General features: G+C 49.8%; 1 non-coding gene across 1 annotated transcript; it reads left to right on the top strand.

The window, feature by feature from the left end:
• Positions 1 to 5,806: 5,806 nt before the first annotated feature.
• Positions 5,807 to 5,913, top strand: LOC119953798. The gene has a single exon (XR_005458113.1). It is a non-coding gene; the product is annotated as a U6 spliceosomal RNA (small nuclear RNA).
• Positions 5,914 to 11,313: the final 5,400 nt, after the last annotated feature.

Raw genomic sequence — 11,313 nt, 5'->3', positions numbered from 1 at the left:
TATTTATTGATGGATCCTCCATGGTGGAGGACAGAGAGACAAGGTGTGGTATCTATGTGTAAGAGCAGCAAGACAAGCCCATGAGGGCGATAACCTGAAAGCATCCCACACAGATGAGTGTCGAGGCTGCAGTGCTTCCAGGCGACTTGGACAGCATGTATGTCTGCAATAGTTTAACTGACTTCCTGCCACTGGGGGAAGCAAGGAGATTAATCTCGACAGGCAGGAAATCTTTACTGTCTGATCCCAATTAAAATTGATGTTTCACACAGCCCCAAGGTCGATTATGGCATCATCAACGTCAAGGCCCATCACAGAACTTCCCCAATTGGAAAAATGGATCGAAGAATTGGTCAAGCAGGGCGCCCGGAGGGGAACGATGGCAACCCCGCCCTCCCCCGCTCCAGACTAATCAATGCCGTGACTGTCAGCTAGACTAAGGCCGAAGACCTTAAACAGGCCCAGAGCAGTGACCAGGACCTGAAACAGGCAGGAGGGCATCTGCCTCCTCTGACAAAAAATGGGTTAGTCCTTAAGGATGGCCTATACGGGGTCTCGACCGGGGACATCAACCAAATCGTTCACCAAAATCATGGTATCCAGGGCCACCAAAGGGCAAGGGTCATAGGTGAATGAATTAAGGGATTGTGCTGGTGGCCAGACATAGACAAAGACATGCGGCATTCCGTCGATAACTGTATTGTCTGCGGACAAAACAAGTCCGACAAATATGCCCACAAGAGAGAACTTAGGCACAACTGACCCAGGAACTAATTTACAAATTGATTCCATCGGTCTCCTCCCACCCGGCACGGTGGTTCCAAACACACCCTGGTCACCATTGACACTTTTCGGAAGTGGGTCAAGGCCTTTGCCACTCTGACCTGAACGGCCAAGGACATGGCAGATATCCTCGTGCAGCAAACCTTCACTAGGTGGGGTCTCCCTCGCAGTATAGATTCGGACGAAGGCACTCTGTTCACTGCTCAAGTGCTGCAGCGGGGTAATGAGGTTATTTGGCATCCAACAAAAATTCCGCATAGCGTATCGTCCTCAATCCAGCGGGATAGTGGACAGGATCGACCGCATCCTCAATGAAATGATCCCCAAGATGGTGCAGCGGAACAACCATAACCTGGAACAAGTCCTGCCATTTGTCCTCATGACAATGCGGAACTCAGATTCCAGTTCCAACTAGTTCACCAACCCACGTGCTCAGACACGGCGACCTATGGGAAGGATTGAACGCCTGCTTGTGCTGGACCCATCTGAACCCGTGCTCCCGGCTCCAAGGCATGAGGTCGCAGTTAAACCACTACTGTAGAACCTTCAGACTGCACAACTGACAGCAGCTGTTAAAATGGGGAAAAGAAGGAAGTACACATTGATGGCAAGGCGACTCCATCGCGTATAAATTTGGGCAGAAGGTAATTTTCCAAGTCTGCCAGCCCGACATGTTTCTATCCCCCAGATACGCGGGACCCGACCCGGTGGCAGATAAGGCGGGACCATTCGTTTACCGGGTGCTGATGGATTCTGGGAAAGCCGATTGGTACCTCACACAGATGAGGAAGAATTTCTTCAGGCAGAGGGCGGTGAATCTGTGGAACTCTTTGCCGCAGATGGTTGTGGAGGCCAAATCACTGAGTGTCTTTAAGACAGAGATAGATAGGTTCTTGATCAATTAGGGGATCAGGGGTTATGGGGAGAAGGCAGGAGAATGGGGATGGGAAAAATATCAGCCATGATTGAATGGCGGAGCAGACCCGATGGGCCGAGTGACCTAATTCTGCTCCTATGTCATATGGGCTTATGTGAATCAAATGAAGGCATTCGGTTCCCAAAGTAACTATCACCAGTACCATCTCACTCGAGCGCATTGAGGCAGTAGACCCTGACCCCTAACCCTGGGGTCCAGACCTTGACCCCTTGTTTCTAGTCACATCTGCCATGACTCTGCCATCGCCAATTGTAAATAAATATACAGTGTTCACTTTGAATGTGTAAAATGTAGGCCCTACGGCTGACCCCTTGGTCTCTTACACTCCACCACATTTCACTCTTCCGAGAAGGCAGCCTCCACAGTGCTCGATTTAAAAGATCCAATATCAAAATCCCAGAATGTCAGTGTTTGGACAATGATACGACAGAACTGAAATTCACTACTGCAGAAATGACTGAATCTGTCACTACAGAACCGTCAGTACCAACAGAGACAGATACTGAGTTGGTTTCACAAGATGTTCCACCAATAAGTGAACTGAAAGACACCAATCTCAAAGAGTCAAAATCTTGAATGTCAGATAGTACCTGAACGAGACAGATGTCCGCCAATCAGACTGTCTTTCTGATGTATATATGTATAAATAACATGTTGATGTAATGTCATGAATATTGTGTGGTTTATGTGTTTGAAGGAAAGTCATAGAATCATAGAATTCATACATCATAAAGTTTACAGTGCAGCAGGAGACCATTCAGCCCATCGAGTCTGCACCGGCCCTTGGAAAGAGCACCCTACCTAAGCCTACACCTCCACCCTATCCCTGTAACCCCACCTAACCTTTTTTGGATACTAAGGGCAATTTAGCACGGCCAATCCACCTAACCTGCACATCTTTGGACTGTGGGAGGAAACCGGAGCACCCGGAGGAAACCCACGCAGAGATGGGGAGAACGTGCAGACGCCACACAGGCAGTGACCCAAGCTGGGAATTGAACCTGGGACCCTGCTAACCACTGTGCTACCGTGCTGCCCATCATTGACAGAAAAGTAGTAAAGAGGGAGGGGCTCTATGTATTCAAGTAACACTATTGGCTGGTAAAATGTCACGTGATACGCAGTGATGTCAGCGGAGCGTTTCGCGGGTTTTTGGGGGAGTTCACCATATTGTCCTGTAGAAGCAACATCTCTTAATAAACAGTGCACTATGTTTTGACGAACTTAAAATGTGGCAACTCGATTTCTTTTTCTCTTTGCGGCTAACAACAAACATACAAAAGCCAGGTCAGTGGACCCCATTGGTTTTCAAGTCTCATAAAGACTCCGACCTCCAGATATTCTTCATGTGTGTCAGGAGCCGATCCCAATAATGGGAATATAATAATCTTTATTACTGTCACAAGTAGGCTTACATTAACACTGCAATGAAGTTACTGTGAAAAGCCCCTAGTCACCACACTCCGGCGCCTGTTCGGGTACACCGAGGGAGAATTCAGAATGTCCAATTCACCTAACAAGCACGTGTTTCGGGACTTGTGGGAGGAAACTGGAGCACCCGGAGGAAACCCACGCAGATACAGGGAGAACGTGCAGACAGGACGCAATGGCAGTGACACAGGAATTTGAGCTGCTATTGGGCAATTCTTCGTATGGTGAGGTGAGTGCTGAGGGAAACTGGCTGGTACATGAATTACAGACACTGCAAAACTATTGGCAATGTTCTCATTTTCTTCTAAAAATATGTAAGGCAGGTCAATCAGCCTTTTGATAGGGACAGCAACGTGTCTTCGTGAAAGGTTTCCATGGTAAATCAATGCAGTGTTTGGGATAAAGGTTTGCGAGTTCTATTGGAGATGTTAACTTGCTTTCAGTGCCTGTTTTCCCTTCAGACTTATCCATCTCTTCTTGGGTTTGCCGACAATTGAAATGTGAGGAAAGGAACACTTCCCCCTTTCAGGGCCCCTTTGGGGTTGCCAACCTCTCGGATTGACCTGGAATCTCCAGGAATTACAGATTATTTTCTTGACTTGTGCTGTGAGTAAAGAAGAAATCCCGGAGAAGAATCACTGAAAAGAACCATCTGGTGGTTAATACTCTTCGTTTATTAGTTATATAAAATATTGGAGATGTGAGTAAAAGGATGGGCCAGAATGGTTGTGCACAGGAGACCCTGCCATCAACCTCCAGGAATACATTTAACTGGAGTTGGCAACCCAAAGCCCAACATCACCTGGTGTAACGTGGCCCGATTCATAGTAAATGTCCCTTAGCCACAGAAGAGAATCATCTTCCACAGCGATAATTTATAGCCATCTCCTGTACCCTTCTACGGTGTCCCTGCGGTGTCCCTGATTATCAATCTAACGCCCATCCGTGTTGCCATCCCACCAGAAGCTGGGTTGGGAGCACCCAATCTGATTGCAGTCTGGGCTGGATTTGAACTCAGAGCTTCAGAGGCGTAAAGCCAGTGTCAAAACTCACCACACCACCCATCGCTTTGTTTTGCCAGACAGTACTCAAAAAATAGAAAGACCAGCGGCTTTCACAATGCCAGTGTGTCTGAAAGGGCTGTGCAGCTAACAATTTCCGATTTAAAGTGCAGTCACTGAAGACGCAACAGGAGCCAATTTGCACACAGCATAGTCCCAAACCATAATATGGTCATGACCAGATAAAAGCAAATTATGGCGGATGCTGGAACGAAACGAAAGGGAAAATGCTGGAAAATCTCAGCAAGTCTGGCAGCAACTGTAGGGAGAGAAAAGAGCTAACGTTTCGAGTCCGATGACTCTTAGTCAAAGCTAACAGACAGAGAGAGTGGGAAATATTTATACTGTGGAGTGAGAGTAAAAGATGAGTCATAGCCACAGAAGCCCAGGGAAACCGGGTGCTAATGGTCACAGATACCAAGGGGAAAGAGTGTTAATGGCAGTCCCCAGAGAGGACAAAAGATGTGAAAGGTCAAACAGCAGAGAAACTAACATCAGAGGATAAACTGTAGGTGCGGGGGGAGGGGAAGAAGGAGGCAAAGAGGAGAAAGGTGCAGGAGGAAAGGTTGATAAGGTTGTGGGGGGGGGGGGGGAATTAAATATATATTAAGAAAGAAATGGTAAAAGACAGTTAAAATTAAATGAAAACAAATGGGTCGAGGTGGGGCTGATGATCTGAAGTTGTTGAATTCAATGTTCAGGCCGGAAGGCTGTAGCGTGCCTAACCGGAAGATGAGATGTTGTTCCTCCAGTTTGCGTTGCGCTTCACTGGAAAATTGCAGCAGGCCAAGAACAGACATGTGGGCATGGGAGCAGGGTATTTTGTTAAAATGGCAATCAACAGGAAGTTCAGGATCCTGAATGCGCACAGACCGAAGATGCTCAGCAAAGCGATCACCCAGTCTGCGTGGGTGACCAGATAATCTGTGTCAGAGATGTTGACTGAGGGACAGGCATTACCCAGGGCACCACGGCTTAGCTTCCCTATTTCATCTTATATTCCAGCTCCAGATGTTTCTTTAAGGTTTGCCTGTTCACTAAAAATGGTATCAGAGACGATTAGTCGTAAAAAAAACATTTTTTATTTACAGATCTATACACATCTCGGAACCCTCCACCAGGGGGTAATTCTGTTTCCCGCCAGATTTGGGGGCCTCACGGTAGCATGGTGGTTAGCATCAATGCTTCACAGCTCCAGGGTCCCAGGTTCGATTCCCGGCTGGGTCACTGTCTGTGTGGAGTCTGCACGTCCTCCCCCTGTGTGCGTGGGTTTCCTCCGGGTGCTCCGGTTTCCTCCCACAGTCCAAAGATGTGCGGGTTAGGTGGATTGGCCATGCTAAATTGCCCGTAGTGTAAGGTTAATGGGGGGATTGTTGGGTTATGGGTATACGGGTTACGTGGGTTTAAGTGGGGTGATCATTGTTCGGCACAACATCGAGGGCCGAAGGGCCTGTTCTGTGCTGTACTGTTCTATGTTCTATGTTCTATGTTCTATCTTCGTCTCCTAATCAGGTGACATTACATCATTGGTTACATCATTGGTTACATCAGTATCTGATACTTCTGATGTTAACCCTTTACTCTCCATCCCCTGGTCTTCTTTGGCAGCACATATGCTAAAAAATTGGAACGATACAGAGAAGTTGAGCATGGCCCCTGCGCAAGGATGACACGCAAATTTGTGTGGGTAGCACGGTAGAACAATGGTTAGCACTATTGCTTCACAGCTCCAGGGTCCCGGGTTCGATTCCCAGCTTGGGTCACTGTCTGAGCAGAGTCTGCACGTTCTCCCCGTGCTTGTTAGGTGAATTGGACATTCTGAATTCTCCCTCTGTGTACCCGAACAGGCGCAGGAATGTGGCGACGAAGGAATTTTCACAGTAACTTCATTGCAGTGTTAATGTAAGCCTACTGGTGACACTAACAAAGATTATTATTATTATTATTCTTTGAAAGTCGTGCCATGGGATTCATTACTGTTGCCTAAGAGGACAATTTAACATTGCACCCAAAGACAGCCGGGCGGGATTCTCCGTCCCTTCCCAATGGCGGGATTTTCCGGTTCCACCGAGGTCGGACCCCACTGTCGGCTACCCGACCACGGGACGGGTGAGCCATGCAAGACGCCATTGTCTTTGGCGGGGCCGGTAGATCCCGCCAACGGCCAATGACGAGCCGCCTCCACCGCGGGAAAATGTGCCGCGGGAGTGGGGGGTGGGGAACGTAAAATTCCGGCTTTAATGTCGGACAGGAGCAGCACACCCTCATTTCTGTTCTGGAGCTCAGATTCCGTCCTCAGGCATCTGGAGTGGGACATGAACCAAAGATGGAAATGCCGCTAACTGAGCCACGTTGGACACAATGATCTGGATTTTTCTTTAGCCCCCCCCATCCCCACACTCTGGAACAGAGGCAGGTGGCCTGTGTGCCAGTTCCACGGCTGTCTCCCACCCTGAGACATTTCACCGCAAGCAGCAGGACCCCAATTCATCCGGTTAGTGGCCAATAAAGGCCTGTTGTCGAAGGCAGACTTCGATCTTTCAGTCAGCTTGCAGGTCTTCACAGATGGGCAGGGGACAACTGGGTTGGCCTCCTGGCTACAGATCCAGCGAGCAGCACTGCTAGAGATTTAGAGGCCCTCCCAGCCTGTGTGGCTTTAGCTACAACTGCAGGCCACACAGTCTCCAGAGCTCACCTCCCCCGTCACCCCAATACTTTGAGCTGCTAACTATTAACATCAGAATCGCAAACCCTGAACCGTTCAGTTCAGACTGTGTTGCTGTGATTTACATACTAAAGGGTAATATGGTAGTTAGTGACAGCGATGTTAGTTTAATACAATCCCTCAATTGATAAATTTAATAATCTATTACTCCGCGTAATTAGATTGCCCTATTTTTCTTGTCTAGTTTCTTATTTTGTTTTAATGAAGTGTCAGATATGTGTGAACTGGGTGCTCAGTGTATAATGACAGGGTGTCTGATGACTCCTTTTAAAATTGAAAATGCATTCAGTTCACATTCATTTGTGTCTCATTTTCTGACTGAGTGAGAATCCTGCTTTCTTGGTCTGAGCATTGTCTGCATTAGATCAAGGGGCAATGAGGATATTTGAGCATTCGTCACTCCAGGCCCCGTGGCAGGCTGCCTGGGCCAGAGTCCTGGAATTCCCCTTCTGAACCTCCCCACCTTTCTTTCCCCATTTAAGGTGGGGAGCATCACGGCAGCACGGTAGCATTGTGGGTAGCACAATTGCTTCACAGCTCCAGGGTCCCAGGTTCGATTCCGGCTTGGGTCACTGTCTGTGCGGAGTCTGCACATCCTCCCCATGTGTGCGTGGGTTTCCTCCGGGTGCTCCGGTTTCCTCCCACAGTCCAAAGATGTGCTGGTTAGGTGGATTGGCCATGATAAATTGCCCTTAGTGTCCAAAATTGCCCTTAGTGTTGGGTGGGGTGACTGGGTTATGGACATAGGGTGGAGGTGTTGACCTTGGGTAGGGTGCTCCTTCCAAGAGCTGGTGCAGACTCGATGGGCTGAATGGCCTCCTTCTGCACTGTAAATTCTATGATAATCTATGAAAGATGCCCCTTTTAAGGCCCATCGCATTGACCAAATCTTCAGTCACTTGTCCTCATATCTCGCGCCAGTTAGTGTCAAATTCTGTTTGTTAGCTATTCCTGTGAAGTCCCCTTGGCACGCTTTGCTGCATTAACTGTGCTACAGTATCTAAATGCAAATTAATGTTGTTGTCTATTAGCCTGTTGATTGAATGGCCGTTTCCCCTTTTCTCAATCGAGAGCGGAAGGCCCAAAGCCTAAGGGGCTGGACACATGGCTGAAAGAGTAGGAGAAGGGGGCAAGGTAAGTCAAGACATTTGGTATAAACCTGTACATTGTCGGAGGGAAGGATAGATCTGGAAATGATTTTTGCAATTCTGGGAAAAAATTAAATAGAATTCAGGACACCTATTTTGGAAAATAATGCCCTCATCTGCAATCTTGATGGTGAAGGGGGCATTGGTTGTGTTTCTATTACCTGTTCTCATAGCTGCACGGTGATCTTGAGGAGAAGTCAGGTTATTGAATCGTTAGAAAAACAGCCGATCATGTGATATGAGTGTGGGAGCGTTTCTGCAGGGTCCAGCTCTACCCATCTCTAAATCCATCTTTTCATCTAGTACATATTTCGGGCACGATTTAACCAAATGGGAACTAAGTCCTTCGGTGAGCGTGTTCAGTTGGGTGTTCCCCAGCTATTTAACGTGCCCCCGGTTAGATATGGGGCCTCAACGGGGAACACGAGGCATAGGCCGCATCGTCACTGAGGAGCTCCGCTCGCCCGAACTCAGTTTAGCGGAGGCCACGGTAGCACAGTGGTTAGCAAAGTTGCTTCACAGCTTCAGAGTCCCAGGTTCGATTCCCGGCTTGGGTCACTGTCTGTGCGGAGTCTGCACGTTCTCCCCGTGTCTGCGTGGGTTTCCTCCGGGTGCTCTGGTTTCCTCCCACAGTCCAAAGACTTGCAGGTTAGGTGGATTGGCCAGGATAAATTACCTTTAGGTTCGGTGGGGGTACGGGGATTGGATGGAGGTGTGGGCTGAAGTAGGGTGCTCTTTCCAAGAGCCAGTGCAGACTCGATGGGCCAAACAGCCTCCTTCTGCGTTGTAAATTCTAGGATTCTATGACTCTATGATCAGGACGCTATTTTAAAATGTTTGGAGTCCCCATCGCAACCCCCAACCCCGACCCGCTATGGGGGGGTCCCCAGGACCCCCATATCCCCCAACATCCGCTCAGCCTGATTGTCACCGTGCAGACAAAATGCCAACATGGCACCCTGGCAGGGCTCCTGCCAGCTGGCAATGCCACCTGGGCACCTTGGCAGTGCTAGGCTGGCACCCAGGTGGTATGCCCAGGTTTTCGTAGGTAGCACTAGCAGTGCCAGGGTGCTACCCTTCCCCGAAGGCAAGCACTATGGAGGCCTCCGAACCCCTGGGTGACCGCCATGAGTGGCGTTCCGTTGTGGGACCAGTACTGAATAGCGATCGCCCAAAGTCTCTGAGGCAGAGATAGATCCATTGGGCGCCTCGGGAAGCTGCTCAAAATGGAATTCAGATGCCTGGACCACTCTGGCGGTGCACTGCAGTGCCTCCCACAGAGGGTCTCCCGCTTTGTGGTGGTCTGTTGTGCCCTCCGCAACCTGGCACAGCAGTGGGGCAAAATTCTGGAGGAGGAGGAGGAGGAGGAGAAGGTGGGGGGACATGCGGCCTCATCTGAGGAGCAGGAGGTGGATCGGGAAAGGGGGGAATCTGGAGGATGAGCCGAAAGATGGAGGACAGACTACGGGGAAGATCTGGCATGCAAGGAGGACAAGGAGACTCTTACTGTTAGGAGGATTGGGGACCTGTTCATCGACGGGAAGTTTGCGAGCCTTAGGGAACTGGAGGAGAAATTCGGGCTCCCCCCGGAAATATCTTCAGATACATGCAAGTAAGGGTGTTCGTTAGGCGTCAGGTGGGAATTCCTGCTGCTGCCGGCGCGCAGGGTTTAGGATAGCGTGCTATCGGGGGTGTGGGTTGGAGAGGGCAGGATTTTGTTAATTTATCAGATGATACAGGAGGAGGAGGAGGCCTCGGTGGACGAGTTAAAAGGTAAGTGGGAGGGGACTCTAACTGTTTCCAGATTCTTGTCGGATGTGGCTTTGTCCGTCAGCTCAACTGCCCCTCCCCCCCATTTCCCTCTCCCTCATTTCCCCCCAACATTATAGCCCAGCCCCCATCACATTGCCTCCTCCTCGACCATCCTGTGCCTCCCCCCAGGGGTCTGGGAAACATCAATCCAGGATGATGGACCTGTGTCACCACTGTCAGTGGGGTTGGGGCAAGGGTTGGTTTCGCACAGTGGGCTAAACTGCTGGCTTGTAATGCAGAAGAATGCCAGCAGCGCGGGTTCAATTCCCGTACCGGCCTCCCCTAACAGGCGCCGGAATGTGGCGACTGTGGGCTTTTCACAGTAACTTAATTGAAGACTACTTGTGACAATAAGCGATTATTATTATTACATGCAGGCCCGCTGTGAAGATGAATGTGAAAGAGGCTTCACATGTATCAGGTATGAAATAGTTTAATGGTGAACATTTTACTGTGACAGATATCCATTCCCCCCCCCCAGCAACAGATAGTGATCTCACCAGTGCCCACTCAGTGCTCCTCACTCTTCTTGATCTTTTGAGATCTACTGCTAAATCCAAGTGTGTCCTCAGGTTGTACATCAGCGTGGAGGCAGTCTGCTGCCTTCCATGCCCTGTAGCCTTTGATACCATTGGCAGAAATTATCTGGAGGGCCTGGAGCCGTAGGGCCCCGGCCAATTTACCGGTGTCACAGGCATCATCACCATGCCAACCTGTTCTTCCCGCTGCCCTTGAGGTGCGCCGGTGTTGGGAGAACGGGAATCCTTTTAAGAAATTTACTCTTTTTCCAATTAAGGGGCAATTTAGAGTGGCCAATGCACCTACCCTGCTCACCTTTTTAGATTGTGGGAGCAAAACTAACCCAGAGATTGTGCAAACTCCACAGGAACAGTGACCCGGGTGCAGGGATTGAACCCGGGTCCTCGCCGCCATGAGGCAGCAGTGCTAACCATTGCACCACCATGTGGCCCGGGACGACGGGAATCATAAAAACTGCTGTAGTCTCCTTGGTGGCGGGCCCCGGGTTAGCCTCCAACGCTTCCTCCTTCCTAAGGGTGCCCGTAGGGCCCTGGCGGACTCCATGAGATGGAGGGGCAGCTGGAGTGAGCTCCAGCAGCCTCTGAGCCATCTGGCTCTGCCAGTCCTGGAGGCCCCATCATGGCTTGCACCCTGGTGCTGCCGCCCTCAACGATACCGTGTAGCACGAGGAGCAGGTCTGCACGCTGCCATGCTTGTGTATTGCCGAGGAGTGAGTGGTGAGGGAACATTTAAAAGCAGCTCCCCCTTGCTAGCAGTGAACAACTGAGGGACGCGTTGAGTGAATCAGACGGCGAGTGAGCCAGTAATATTGAGATTCTTGTGGGCCTGATCGTTGGCACCAAGCTCTGTTGAATATGGGCCGCGATCTCACCAAAG

The sequence above is a fragment of the Scyliorhinus canicula genome, chromosome 18, assembly GCF_902713615.1.
Source record: "Scyliorhinus canicula chromosome 18, sScyCan1.1, whole genome shotgun sequence".
Lineage (NCBI taxonomy): Eukaryota > Metazoa > Chordata > Chondrichthyes > Carcharhiniformes > Scyliorhinidae > Scyliorhinus > Scyliorhinus canicula.
This window is presented reverse-complemented; position numbering and strand designations above follow the sequence as displayed.